Here is a 15497-nt window from a genome sequence, read left to right as displayed (position 1 = left end):
TTTAATAGGTGAAAGAAAGAGAATAGCTCTCTGCTACAGAGAGGGGTCCTGGAAAAATGAGTTGCCGATTTGAGGTGAAATGCAGGGGGTTTTATAGATGAGCTAGTGGGGAGGCAGTATCTCATCTATACAGGGCATCTCAAAAAAAGTTAGCACCAGGTGTGCCATCTGCATAGGGCACAAATCTCTGGCAGCTCCCAGCCCAATCTTTATTATGCAGGTGGTTTCTCTGCCTGAGCTTCTCCATGTTGCCCAGTTCTTTCTTACTGTACATGTGCTAGCAAAAAAGGGAAGGTGGAGTCCCATGGTGAACATGCCTGGCCCCCCGGTAGCCCTTTTCTATGAGTGCAGCTGCCAGCATTCCCCCGTGCAAGCTTCCAGCTTCCTTATATATGTTTGCAGCCCAATCTTTCAGGCTGCTCTGTGTTAGAAAAGAAATGATTTCTAGGGCTGCTTCTTATTAGAAGGGAAGTTCTGCCAAGGACTTTTTTGTCCTTGCTATCTGCCTAAATAATTTCTATCTCCTGTATCAGAAATGCTTTTTCCCTTCAAAAATTTTTTGAGCACTGTGCTAGGTGCTGGGGATATCTCAGTAAACAAGACAAACCCTGTCCCTGTTCCCACAGAACTTGAAGTTTATTGCAAAAAAACCACAAATCAACAAGCAATGACAATTCAGGGTGGTAAGAGCTGTGCTGGGGGAAGGCTGCAGAGGCACTTGGGAAACCTAGACCAAGGGCCAGAGGAGCCCAGAATGGTGGAGAGGGGGCTTTGAGGGCAGTGAGGGCTACTTGGGCTGGGCCAGAGTGGTGGGCAGAACAATGTCGCACCCCCAAATGTCCACATCCTAATCCCTGGAACTTGTGAATACTGTCTTACACAGTAAAAGGCACTTTGCAAATATAATTAAATTAAGGCCCTTGGTTGGGGAGAGTGGCTTGGATTATTCAGGTGGGCCCAATCTAATTAGATGGCTCCTTAACAGAGGAACCTTTTCTGGCTGTGGTTAGAGAAGGAGATGGACATGGAAGTAGGGTCAGAGAGATGCTATGCTGCTGGCTTCGAAGATGCAGGCAGGGGGCCACCAGGCAAGGACTGTGGGTGCTGCAGAAGCTGGTCAAGGCCAGCCAATGCATTCTTCCCTAGAGCTTCTAGAAGGAATGCAGCCCTGTAGACACCCTGATTTTAGTTCAAGAGAACACCTCTGTCAGACTTATGGCCTACAGAGCTGTCAGATAATACATTTGTGCTGTTTGAAGCCACCAGGTTTATGGTAATTTGTGACAGCAGCCGTGGGAAACAAATACTGCCAGGAAGGGTGGGCAAAATTTGAGGCACAATTCAAGAGCAGGGTGATGGTGAGGAGGGCATTCTGGTGGGGGGTGGGGGGTGGGGGCGGGGGCAGGGGCAGTGTAGGGAGAGCAAAGAGATGGGACTGGGGAAGTTCAGGGAGAGACATGTAGAGAAAGAGTCAACAGTTCAGTTTGTCTTGATCCCAGGACAAGAGAATGGGAAAGGAAGGCAGGGAGCTCAGTGACATCAGAGTCAGAATGTGAGCCAGGAGGGAGCAGGGAGCCCCTGGCTCGGGGCTCAGTGAGAGGGTGGAGACCAGGTAACATCAGCAATGCACTCTCCCCAGCAGAGGAGGCCTAAGGAAGCTCTGGAGCCTTCTACTGCTTCCTCTCAGGACTTAGCCTTCATCCTGCCTCCAAGTTTGGAGCTCTAGAACTCAGGCCAAAACCCATACCCTCTAGTTCATACCTGCTTTTATCCAACAACCCTAAAATCAGTTTGACTTTATGACGCGAGGTCTTGGCATCCGTGCCACAGCTGTGGGTCTGGGTTCTTCCTTACTCCCTGTCCCTACCATTGGTGCTCCTGGATAGGGGATGAGCGCTGTCATCACTCCCAAATGGTGTCCACTCTCCTTGGCATCAACTATATGCCCCTGCTTTTCCTCTAATCCCCACTGAAGCTTATCTGTCCAGTGTCTCATAACCTCAAGCTCCTATGAGATGATTGACTTCCTAATTTTTGCATTAGCAACCATGTCTTAGACACACTAAAAGATCATCCAACCTAAACAGAGAACAAAGCTCAAGTGATAGAATACAGATATGTGTTAACACTCTCAAAGGGGCAGTAATGTGGGGGTACAAAGGAGCGCTTGACCCACCTCTTATAGGACATTGCCCTCTAGCCACAGATGGCAGGTCAGGTGCCTGATGATGTCCTTAAAATAGTATGGGCACCATCCTCAGATACCTGAGTACCTCTTACCTGTCTGGCCACAGCAGGATTTCTCAGGCATCAGGGAAATGGGGGCACTAAGCTAAGGGCAGAGAGCGCCCTGCCGTGTCGTACCCTTTTCTAGCTTGGCAAGGCCCTGGACAAGCATGCTGTTTTTGGCTGGGGTCCCCACATTTGCCTTTTTATACACACACACACACACACACACACACACACACACACACAGAGCTCTCTCAACACCACTTGACTAAAGCAACACTTAAGCAAATGGCAATTACACCTTTTTTTTTTTTTTTTTTTTTAAAGAGATGAGGGTTTTGCTGTGTTGCCCAAGCTGGTCTCACACTCTTGACCTCAAGCGATCCTTCTGCTTTGACCTCCCAGTGTTGGGATTATAGGCATAAGCCTGTACGCCTGTCTGAATTACATTTTAATTGAACAAAACTTAGAATAAAAGCATTATTCTACCTAAAGCTTAATAAATGACAAACTCTACCTGGTTTACTATTTTTTTCTATATAAATGCACACACAGATGTAATATGCACACACATATTTAAATTGATATACTAGACCCAGTTTATGTCAGGCATTCTACCAGCAGTTGCCCATTAGGTACCCTGATGTGTACAGTCCTGGGTGCTACATGTTCTGCTCCCTCTGTTGTATTTTTCCTGGTTCAGCTCCCACCGCTGCATGTGCTCTTTTGGGTGTAGACCTCATGGCACTGCATAAATAGAGGATAACAGCTAACTTTTTGGTTTCAGTGTTCTTAACTTCATCAAATATCTTGGGTTTTTGTTTTTCAGCTCGCAGTAGTGAGTAGGAGGCAGGGTAGGGTTATGGTAAGGCCCTGGGGCCAGAAATCATAAGTTCTGGCTTCTAGTTTGAACTTACTCCTGTCAAAGCACTAGTCCATTGGGCCTCAGTTTCCCCCTGAAAAGATTTGTTTAGAAGAGCAGTTTTTAAACTTTCAGGTCTTGTGTCCTTTTACATTCTTAAAAATTATTGAGATTAGGCCAGGCATGGTGGCTCACGCCTGTAATCCCAGCACTTTGGGAGGCTGAGGCAGGCGGATCACCTGAGGTCGGGAGTTCAAGACCAGCCTGACCAATATGGAGAAACCCTGTCTCTACTAAAAATACAAAATTAGCCAGGCATGGTGGCACATGCCTGTAATCCCAGGTACTCAGGAGGCTGAGGCAAGAGAATCGCTTGAACCCAGGAGGCAGAGGTTGCGGTGAGCCGAGATCGCGCCATTGCACTTCAGCCTAGGCAACAAGAGTGAAAATCTGTCTCAAAAAAAAAATATTGAGGTTATACTGGGGAAATTTTTTTTTTTTTTTAAATCAAGGACCCTAGGGCCGGGCGCAGTGGCTCAGGCCTGTAATCCCAGCACTTTGGGAGGCTGAGGTGAGCAGATCACGAAGTCAGGAGATCGAGAACATCCTGGCTAACACGGTGAAACCCCATCTCTACTAAAAATACAAAAAATGAGCCGGGCGTGGTCGCAGGTGCCTGTAGTCCCAGCTACTGCGGAGGCTGAGGCAGGAGAATGGCGTGAACCCGGGAGGCGGAGCTTGCAGTGAGCCGAGATCATGCCACTGCACTCCAGCCTGGGGGACAGAGTGAGACTCTGTCTCCAAAAAAAAAAAAAATATATTGAGGACCCTAAAGAATTTTGTTTATCTGGGTCCTATCAATATTTGCAGTATTAAAACTAAAACAGAAAATTTAAACATATTTATTTGTTTTGAAATAACAATAAATTCATTGTATGCATAAGCATCTTTTGGTCAAAAAAACCCCTATATTTTCCAAAAGATAAAATTTAGCACGAAGAGTGGCATTAATTTTTTTTTTGTAAATCCCCTTACCATCTGGTTGAATAGAAAACAGGTGCATTTTCACATCTGGTTCTGCCTTCAGTCAGTTGCAATATCACACGTCATCTAACCTTCCGAAAACCCCACTATATGCTTGTAGGAGAATGAGTGAAAAAAGCAAATAACATCTTAGTATTTCTAGGAAAATAGTTAGAACTTGTTTCCCTAAAAGAGCCTTGGAGACCCACAGAGTCCTCAGACCATACTTCAAAAATGGCTGGTTTAGAAGGCCCTAAGTTTCCTACCAGATCTGATACTCTGAAGTGTTTCTGATAATACTCTATGGTAGCATTTTTCAAAATACGCTTCAGGGAATATGCTCCCAGGAACAGTATCATAGGATGTTATTGTATGTGGGATGCAAACTGTATGTGGGGAAAATGTGGTTTCTATGAATAAATTAGTTCGGGGAGCCTTAAAGTAAATGAAATAGGCACATTTTACTTCAGGACTTTTCAGATGCTTTGATGTGATAAAACATGTTGTGAATCCCTTACAATACATTATTGTGTGTAGTGTTTCCCCACAGTTTTGACCACAAACTCTTTTTCGAAGAGCAGCCTTCAAGGCTAGAGTACCAAGGAACACACTTTGGGAAGTGCTGCTCCAGTGACTTCTAGATCCTTTCCCTGAGTATTAACAGATCAGGTTCTATCATTTGGAAGCAATTTTCCTCTAAATAAAATTCTACTTATGCACTTTTTGGTTCTTTTAATGCAGAGACTTTATGATAGCCATTTCTAAGGCTAAGAGAATTTCAAGTTACTTAAATAGATAAGGGGCATTTTTGCTGAAAATTAAAGAATATTAGTAACTATGTGAATAGTAGTATATATTTATAGGGTGATTGAATAATAATTCCATGTATGGAGCATCTACTACATGCCAGGAACCTTTTAATACATATGAGTGATCAAGAGTGTGTGGTATTAGTGGAGGTATAGACATATAGAACAGAGAACCCAGGCAAAGATCTAAACAAATATGCCCAATTGATTTTTTTTTTTTTCCTGAGACAGGGTCTCTGTGACCCAGGCACAATCATGGCTCACTGCAGCCTTGACCTCCAGGCTCTTGAGTAGCTGGGACTATAAGCATGTGCTACCATGCCAGGCTAATTTTTTTATTTTTATTTTTTGTGGAGACAGAGTCTTGCTCTATTGCCCAGGTTGATCTTGAACTCCTGGGTTCAAGCAATCCTCCCACCTCGGCCTCCCAAAGTGCTGGGATTCCAGGCATGAACCACTGTGCCTCGCCTTATGCCCCATTGATTTTTGACAAAAGTGTATAAGCAACGAAGCGGAGGAAAGATAGCCTTTCAATGAATGGTGCTGGAACAACTGGACATACATAGGGAAAAAAAAAAAAACAACCCTGACTGAAGTCTCATACCTTGTAAAAAATATAACTCAAAAAGAATCATAGACTTAAATGTAAAACTGAAAACTTTAAAAATACTTAGAAAAAAATCATAAGAGAAAATTATTGGAATCTAGGGCTAGGCAAAGAGTTCTTAACACCAAAAGCACAATCCACAAAAGAAAAAAATGGTTAATTGGACTTCATTAAAATTAAAAACTTTTGCTCTGTGAAAGACCCTGTTAAGAGACGAGAAAGAAAATATTTGCACATGACATATCTAATGAAGGACTGGTATGTAATATATATGAAGAACTTTTACAACTCAACAGTAAAAAAAAAATACAATTAGAAAGTAAGCAAAAGACAGAGACATTTCACTAAAGAGGATATACATATGGCAAATAAGTACATGAAAAGATATTCAACGTCACAGCCATTAGGGAAATGCAAATTAAAATAATGAAGGCAGAGTGTGGTGGCTCATGCCTGTAATCTTAGCACTTTGGGAGGCTGAGGCAGGCAGATTGCTTGAGCCCAGGAGCTAGAGACCAGCCTGAGCAATATGGCGAAACCCTGTCTCTACCAGAAATACAAAGAATCAGCTGGGTGTGATGGTGCACGCCTGTAGTACCAGCTACTCAGGAGGCTGAGGTGGGACGATCACCTGAGCCTGGGAAGTTGAAGCTGCAGTGAACCATGGTCATGCCACTGTACTCCAGCCTGGGCGACACAGTGAGACCCTATGTCAAATAAAAAAATAAAAAACAAGGCCGGGCACGGTGGCTCACACCTATAATCCCAACACTTTGGGAGGCTGAGGCGGGCAGATCACCTGAGGTCAGGAGTTTGAAACCAGCCTGGTCAACATGGCAAAACCCCGTCTCTACTAAAGATACAAAAATTAGCAGGGCATGGTGGCGTGTGCCTGTAGTCCCAGCTACTTGAGAGGCTGAGACATGAGAATTGCTTGAACCCAGGAGGCAGAGGGTGCAGTGAGCCAAGATCACGCCACTGCACTCCAACCTGGGTGACAGAGTGAGATTACGTCTCAAAAAATAGAAGTAAATAAATAACAAATAAAAAATATTTTAGAAATAAAAATAATGAGCTACCACTACATATCTATCAGAATGGCTAACTATGTATCTACCAGAATGGCTAAAATAAAAAAAAATAGTGACAATTCCAAATGCTGGTGAGGATGTGAAGGGATTGGCTCACTCATACATTGCTGGTGGGGATAGAAAACGGCACAGCCTCTTTGGAAAACAGTTTGGCAGTTTCTTTAGAACTAAACCTGGAACTACCACACGACTCTAGGCAATTGCACTCCTGGGCATTTAGCCTAGAAAAAAGAAGACTTATGTTCGCACAAAAACGTGTGCATGAATGCTTGTAGCAACTTTATTTAAAATAGCCCGAAACTGGAAACAACTCAGATGTCCTATGATGGGTGAACAGTTAAACAAACTTCAGTACGTCTGTACCGTGAAATAGAACTCAGCCAAAAACAAACAAAAAAGGAATCAACTATTGATATATGCAACAACTTTGATGAATCTCCAGAGAATTATGTTGAGTAAAAATACCAATCCCAAAAGTTTGCATACTGTATGATTCCATTTATATAAATTCTTGAAATGGCAAAATTGTAGAAATGGAAAACACATTAGCAGGTGTTAATGAGGGGGTGGAGGTGGATATGACTATAAAAGGCAAAGTAAGGGATCCTTGTAGTGATGGAAATGTTTTGTATCTTGATTATGGAAACGTTAATAACCTGGTTTTAATACTGTACTATCATTTAATAAGATGTTATAAGTGATCTTTGTATATTATTTCTTATAACTTCCTGCAAATCTACGACTGTCTCAAAAGTAAAAGCCTACCTGAATTAGTCAAGATGCTAACTTGCAATCTAACTCAATTTTGCTTTGATTATTAAGCTGAGTCATATAAAATTGCCAGTATTTGACTGCTTTTGACTTACAAAAATGGTGGTTTCATATGGTTCAACCTAATAAAAATAATAAATAGTAATGCATTAGCACACATAACTGGGAAATTAATGTGTAGAACCAGCTTCAGGCACAGTGGGATCCAATAGAGAAATGGTATCCTGAGGGCTCTATCACTGTCTCCATTTCTTGGCTCGGCTTTCCTCTGGGAACTTGCTTTATTCTCAGACAGGATCATTTCACATAGTTGGAAAGATGCTGCCAATGACCTCAGCCCCGCATTGTTGTGGCTTATGAACATCAAAGAAAAAGTGACCCTCTTTATCATAGCGTCCATGTGGCCAGTCTCAGGGAAGACTCTAATTGTCTTTGCTTGCGTCACAAGTTGATCCATTAACCGATTATTGTGGCCAGGTTGATGAATAACTCTGATTGGCAGTCTCCCTAGGGAGGGTGAGATACCGTAATTAACTCATGTCAGGCCCAATTGGATGCTAAGCAGGGAAAAAACAGATTGTTTGCTTGTTTTTCACAGGAATGGATAAGGAAAGGACAATGGGTAACTTGTTTTTTATTTTACTTTTCCAGTAAAATTTTTCTTTAATGAGGACGCATCACATTTTATCACTTTTTAAGAGAAAATTATATATATATATATATATATATTCATTATCATGAGGGTAATATTTAGGAGTGATAAAAGTTCACGATGAGCTGAAGTCTGCCAAAAATTCTAAGAATACTCAGAAAGGGCTCTTTTATAAAGTTATATTAGTAACTTAGAGATAGAAGAAGGTATAGGTTTGCTACCTGGAGCCAAGGTTGTAATGCTTATGGTGAATACAGAAAAAAGAGAACAGAAATGCAGATAATGTTTTATGTCTATGGTTTCTGCTGAAGAGAATTGTCTTTTAATTTTCTTTTTCTTTCTTTTTTTTTTTTTGAGACAGAGTCTTGCTCTGTCGCCGGGCTGGAGTGCAATGGCGCGATCTTGACTCGCTACAACCTCTGACTCCCTGGTTCAAGGGATCCTCCTGCCTCAGCCTCCTGAGTAGCTAGGATTACAGGTGTGCGCCACCACACCCAGCTAATTTTTGTATTTTTAGTAGAGATGGGGTTTCACCATGTTGGCCAGGCTGGTCTTGAACTCCTGACCTTGTGATCCTCCCACCTCAGCCTCCCAAAGTGCTGGGATTATAGGCGTGAGCCACCACACCTGGCCAATTAATTGTCTTTTAATTTTAAAGGGTGGGACCTTGCTTAGCCAAATGGCAGACTGAAATGGAGGCCTTGATTGTAAGCAATTGTTCTCCACTCATGTCCCCTGATCACTTATGCATGGAGTCCTAATTAGGGAAAAGAAGTTAGACTGTCAGGAGCAGGGGAAAGCAAAAAGAAAAAGCAGATACGCTATAAGTCTGCCTTTCTTCGTGGTCCAGGACATAGAGCCCTCCCGTGCAAATATCTCACAATCTTTCTGTGACCGACTTATCACCAGACCCTCAGCTGATAGAAAAATGCAAGTTAGCTCACTGCAACCTTGACATTATCAGTACTGCATGTAGCCCCCTCCAGCACACAGCCCAGGCGCCATCCTATAAAATCCCCAGCAAACCTTTGTCTCCTTGCAGTCAGCTCCTCTCTTGCTAATTTGTCCGTTGCTTTCTTGCAATGTGTTTTTCTACTTTCTCTAATAAATCCGCCTTTCTTTCTTATGACTGTCTTGGTATATTCCTTTTACCACCCACACCACTGGCCCCAGTTAGTTAGTCACTACCCACGATACTGTGTATGAGCTTCACAATCTTTTTCCAAGTCCATCTAGTATTGGACTTAGAAAAAAAAAAGACTATGATTTTTTTTTTTTTTTTTGATACAGAGTCTCACTCTGTCACCCAGGCTAGAAATGCAGTGGCATGATCTCAGCTCACTGCACCCTCTGCCTCCTGGGTTCAAGCAATTCTTGTGCCTCAGCCTCCCAAGTAGCTGAAACTGCAGGCACCTGCCACCATGCCCGGCTAATTTTTGTGTTTTTAGTAGAGACGGGGTTTTGTCATGTTGCCCAGGCTGGTCTTGAACTCCTGGCCTCAAGTGACCCGCCTGCGTTAGTCTCTCAAAGTGCTGGGATTATAGGTGTGAGCCACCATGCCCAGCCTGACTTTTTATAGTTTTATTAAAGACTCTTCTACCAGTGGTCAAAAGGGAGAAAATGAACCCTAGTCCCGTCATATGTTTTGTTTTTTAATTTTTTAAAATGGAGGTATAACAGATCTACCATAAAGTATATAAGCCCCAGTGTACAGCTGCATGAATTTTTACATTGGAAAACTCAGGTCTAGGAGCCAGGAACCCTGGTTCTGCTGCAGCTCTGCTGTTAAATCTCTGTGTGATTCTGAGCAGGGCAGCTCTTTCCTCCTGAATTTGTTTCCCTAACTGTAAAGTGAGAGCACTAAACAAGACCATTATTTTACAAAGTGTGCTATGTGTATGCAGGTTGATTCTAAGTGTATTTGGGGGAGATTTTATTTTGATAGAGATGTATTTTTTTTATTTTTTAAACCTTCATATTGAGTTACAATTTGTATAGGATAAAGTATACAAATCTTAATTGAAGGGTTCAATGAATTGTTACTATAACCGCCTGATGGGTTTTTCCTTCCAGCTGTACAAACAAAATTCCTGAAGACCGTGGCACTGCAGTACACAAAGAGTTTAATTGATGCGGGGCCAGCCACGCCACGCGGGTGACAGAGTTATTACTCAAATCAGTCTCTCTGAAGGCTCAGAGGTTAGAAGTTCTTCAAAGGTAGTTTGGTGGGCAGGGGGCTAGGGCATGGGGAATGCTGATTGGTTGGGTCGGAGATAAAATTATAGGGAGTCAAAGCTGTCCTCTTGGGCTGAGTTGCTTCTCCATGGGGCCACAGGGGCGGCCGGCGAGTCCAGGTGGAGCATGGTGGTAGACATGGAAAAAACCTGAAAAAGCTGTTCTTGGGTTCTACAACAGTGACGTTATCTGCAGGAGTCACTGGGGAAGTTGCATATCTTGTGACTTCCAGAATAATGACTGGCGATCATTTATGTCTACACCTTAGCTGAATTCAGGCTTCTCTATCCTGCTAGCCTGGTGGTCTCTCATTAGCTTTGCAAAGGTGGTTGAGTTTGGGGAATAGGCTATTATCCTTTAAACTATAAACTAAATGTCTCCCAAAGTTAGTTTGGCCTAAGCCTAGGAAAAATTAAGGGCAGCTTGAAGGCCAAAGGCAAGATGAAGTTTAGCTAGATCAGATCTCCCCTACTGCCATAAGTTTCTTACTGATATAATTTTTGCAAGTATGGGATTACCTTTGCATAAACTTGTGTAAATATAGATATAAATCATTCCCAGTTCCCCCAGAAAGCTCTTTGTGCCCTAGTTACTACCTTCACTGTGAAGGTAACTAGTATTCTGAGTTTTTTCAACATAGATTGGTTTTTGCCTGTTTTGAACTTCCTGTAATTAAATCATACAGTAACCACTCTTCATCTGTGCCTTGCTCTTCTGGGTCATCATTATGTTTGTGAAAATTATCCATATTGTTCTATGTAGCAGTTCATTCATTTGCATTGCTAAATAATATTCCATTGTATGAATATACCACAATTCACTTATCCATTCTATTGCAGCTGGACATTTGCGTTGTTTTCTTTGGCTATTGTGAACAAAGCTACTACTATTGTAAATGTCTTTTGGTGGACATGTGCATTCATCTCTCTGGGGTATATACCTAGGAGTAGAATTGCTGAGAAATAGGATACTCAGTGTTATCATCATACACAATCTTGTATGAATCTTGTATGAATATACACAGGTGTATTTTACGGGAGGGGAATAAAGATGATCTTAAACTTTTCCAGATTCTTACAGGGATTTTCTAATTTTAAAAGGTTTTTAGGCCAGGCATGGTGGCTCACGCCTATAATCTCAGCACTTTGGGAGGCTGATACAGGTGGATCACTTGAGGTCAGGAGTTCAAGATCAGCCTGGCCAACATGGTGAAACCCCGTTTCTACCAAAAATGCAAAAATTAGCTGGGTGTGGTGGCGCATGCCTGTAATCCCAGCTACTCGGGAGGCTGAGGCAGGAGACTCGCTTGAACCTAGGAGGCAGAGTTTGCAGTCAGTTGATATTGCACCACTGTACTTTAGTCTGGGCAGCAAAGTGAGATTCTGTCTCAAAAAATAAAATAAAATAAAATAAAATAAAAGGGTTTTAGTGTCCTGGTAAACAATCCTGGGGCAGGGGGCATTATTTTTATTTTTATTTACTTATTTATTTTCTAGACAAGGTTTCACTGTGTCACCCAGGCTGGAGTACAGAGGTGCTATCATGGCTCACTGCAGCCTTGACCTCTTGGGCTCAAGTGATCCTCCCACCTTAGTCTCCCAAGTAGCTGGGACTCCAAGCTTGTGCCATAATGCCCAGCTAATTATATTACTTTTTTTTTTTTTTTTGTAGAGATGGGGTCTCACTACGTTGCCTGGGCTGGTCTGAACTCCTGGGCTAAAGCGATTAGAGGGAGGGTTTTAGAATGCACACATTTGTGTAAAGAACTTAGATGAGGAGAGAGCACATGCTTAGAAAATTGCGGAAACTGCAAAGCTGTGTGTAGGTATAGAAGTGGGTTGGGGAGGAGGGTACAGGAGCAGGGAATATCAGGATGCAAAAAGATACTGTAAGGTTGAAATGAAGGCTGAATCTAAGTTTCCCACTTACACAAATATGAGAGGGACAGGTAAAAGTAACTGAGGATAGCTTAGTGAATAGTACAAGTGTAACGTGACTGACAAGAACAAACAAGCTAATTTGACCTCAGGCTGAATTAGAGGAACTTAAGACCTAAGAACTCATTTTCTCTGGAATAGGGGTAGTGGTGATCCACCCACTCTGCACTAGTAGCCTACAGCTGGGTGCTCTGTTCCATGTTAGGGACACATGCTCCAAGGAACACAGACCAGAATGCATTTAGAGGACAGTGGCCAGTATGGTGAAGGCCTCAAACCCTGCCACATGAGGAACAGCTGTAGGAAATGGAACATTGTCCTGGAAAAGAAAAATCTTGGTGGTGATAGCAGTCTTTGGCTCTCTGAGGGGATGTCATGTGGAAGAGAAATGAGTTGCCCAGAGAAATTTCTTGCTATCAGTGAGGGTGTTCACACATATTTTTTTGGATGAGCACTTGCTGAAGCTATTTCAGAGGGAGATTAAATATCAGATGAAAAGTTTGATGAATGACTCTGAGTTCTCTTTTAACTCTGAGATCCTGTGAATCTGGCTATGTGACCTTGACTTGGTCACTGAACTTCTTGGAACCTTAGTTCTTCATCTTTAAAATAATAGGTAGACTAAGGATTCTTTAGTGCTGAACACAATCTACTGAATTGCTTCCCAGAGAAGCTAGGTGGTGCTACATATTCCCAATCTTCAGCTGTGACTCCTGCAGTTAAGGTGCTTTGGTCTTAAGCAACAGAAACTGACCGTTTAAGGAAAAAAAAGAGTTTGTTGGAAAGAAGTGGGAAATTCATATAATCTATGAAACGACTGAAGAACAAGACTTGAAGAAGGCAGAAACTAGAGCTTCCTCCCCTGGCATGCCATGGGGGTGCACTGGCTGTGATGGATTTTTCCCTTATTCTCAGGTCACTATTCAGCATTCAAAGTCCAGATGACAGAGTCAGTCCCTTGGACCTAAGTTGGCCTCAAGCCTGCTCCTTGGCAGGAAGGTCAGGACACCTTGATTATCAGCCCAATGTCATCCCCCAAGATGAAATCAAAAGCTATTACTAGAACAAGATCCAAATAACATGTCCCCTACAACCTCCACCCTTTTCTCTTCCATTTATGACAGCATATCAGACTCAAGACAGTGAGCAGCAGCATAATGGAAATAATCTTCAATCTATTTCAACTTACCTTTAAAAGTGAAAAATGCACTCATCTGGATGCTCAATTTTTACCAGTAGTAGCCCACATGACATGTCATAACTGGGTGCTGAAATGCTGACAAGTCTGAGAACACGATTCCCCTAGGAGACAGACACGCTGATGGGCTTGAGCATTCACAAACAGATATCGGATGTCTGCTATGTGTCAAGCCCTGTGGTAGACACCGAGGCTCATTAAGTCAGTGCAAAAAATGGAAAGGTTAAATATTTGCCCCAGGTAAACGCAAAGGGCAAGTGTATTGCATCAGGGTTAAACAGGGTGGCGCCTGCCAAGGAGGGATTCCTTTCAGGCCCGGGCCTCGCAGCCCAAACGTGGCCCGCCCTAGCCCCACCCCCTAGTGACCGCACACTCCAGCCGTCCAATCCCGTCACCACCCCGTCCAGTCTCCACCCCGGGAGGCTCCACTCCGGGTCCAGGCCGCCTGGGGCGTTTGCAGTCCTCTGTGGGAGGTGGCGTCCCGCAGAATGAGAATATTTCTGTCCCGGGCCAGCAGGTGTTACCTGAGTAAGATTGAGATTCTCTCACCAGGCGACAAGGCTTGTTGTGCCCGAGACAGGCACAGCTCAGATTCCCTCCCCGTGGTAATTAACCCGGGGAAAAATGTAACCAATCCCCGAGACTCGGGCCTCCAGCCAGCCGCCCGCTCGCTCCGTCCTTCCCCACCCGGGAGCCGAGCCTGGAAGGATTGCGGGGGGCGGTGCGGCGGGTGGAGGTGGGAGAGTTTGAAATGGATCCTGGCTGGGAGGACTTCCCAGGCCCCCTGCCGGACGGCGGGCTAAAAGCGTGAGGCGAAGGTCGTGGAAAGCCCGCGGGGACCCACCGCGGGGGTGCACTGGCCGCTGGGTCCCAGGCGCCGCGGCGATTTACCGCGCCTGGAGGTCACCGCTCCGCGTCCCAGGGCGGGGCAGGAGGCTGGGTCCTTCTGATCCCAGAAGACATAGCCGCACGGAGACACTAATCCGCTGTTTTTACACATAAACACTTCACACGAGAGAGATTACGTACCTCACATTGCAGTCATAGAGGGATCTGTGGGTGTTAGAGGCTTTCAGCTCCTGCTCTCGGGTGCATTGTGGGACAGAGCCTAGCAGGGAGGGAGCAGAGGTCGCGGCAGCCTCTCGGGTTCTAATCTCCCACCTGCCGCTCGCCCTAGATCATGGCGTCTCCCTGGACCTCAGTTTTCTCACCTGCGCAGTGGGTTAAGCTAAAACCTGCGCATCTCTGCCTTTTAAGGATAAAACTGAGACTCCGAAGAGTGTTCGGAAAGAACACGTCAGGAGTGTGCAAGGGTTTCTTTGAATTGTGGATCTCACATCCCTGTCTGGCCTGGACGTTTGCTCACCAAGGAATGCCAATTTCATTGTTTTTTGTTTTTTTAATGGTGATAATTGACTTGAAGGAAACCAAGCTAATTACTTGGCTGGATGAGTGTAGAGAGGCAGGGGATGACCAGGTGGAAGAGGGCTGCTGCTTTGCAAAGATTCTCTCAGGGAAAGAAGGAATGGAACTAAGGCCTGGAGTGTGATTTTTTTTTTCTTTTTTTTTTTTCTTTTTTTTTGTAAAGATTCCTGTATTCAGAACCGCTCTTAAGTCTAGCGAGTAGAGTAGGAGACTAGGAATCATTTTGAACCAAACCTCTCATTTAACAAATAATGAAACCGAGGCCCAGATAGGAGAAAGTGACTTACCCAAGGGCACGCAGCTGTTGGCCAGTTGGCTCTGGGATTTCTTTGAGGCTGATTGAAACTACCTTCCTTGACCTGGACTTTAATTTCATCTCGCCTAGGCTCCACTCCATGTGAAACCAGGTTTTAGGATTTGGGCTTTTCCCCCAAAGAATTCATGGAGTTGTTTCCTGCTTCCAAGGCATTTTGAATTCCTCTGGTTAAAGGTACTCTCTGTCACTATGTCTCTCAAACGAGGCAAGGCAGGAGGTTTCGGGGGTTAAGGAATGAGTACTCACTGGTGTGGAATTTAGCAGAGGGGAGATTTTCATGGGCACTGTGTACTTTATCAGTTTACAACTTGCTCTTAATAGAGGCCATTAATCACAGCCAAC

The 15497-nt window shown here is 43.9% G+C and overlaps 1 protein-coding gene across 3 annotated transcripts in view; it reads right to left on the bottom strand.

The window, feature by feature from the left end:
* TMEM9 (transmembrane protein 9) overlaps nucleotides 1–14519 on the bottom strand; it is a 36798-nt gene extending 22279 nt beyond the window's left edge. Inside the window, exons 1-2 of one of the 3 annotated variants that reach the window (XM_054657423.1) lie at nucleotides 14444–14519; nucleotides 13406–13518 (exon numbers count right to left, since the gene is read on the bottom strand). The gene's annotated coding sequence lies outside the window, so the exon portion shown is untranslated. Of the gene's footprint in view, nucleotides 1–13405; nucleotides 13519–14305; nucleotides 14400–14443 lie in introns of those variants that run through there. The other 2 variants (XM_054657425.2, XM_016935511.3) reach the window with 2 other exon arrangements.
* Nucleotides 14520–15497: the final 978 nt, after the last annotated feature.

This window comes from Pan troglodytes, chromosome 1, assembly GCF_028858775.2.
Source record: "Pan troglodytes isolate AG18354 chromosome 1, NHGRI_mPanTro3-v2.0_pri, whole genome shotgun sequence".
NCBI lineage: Eukaryota > Metazoa > Chordata > Mammalia > Primates > Hominidae > Pan > Pan troglodytes.
Note: the sequence above shows the minus strand (reverse complement) of the source record. Positions and strands in the feature narration are given on the sequence as shown.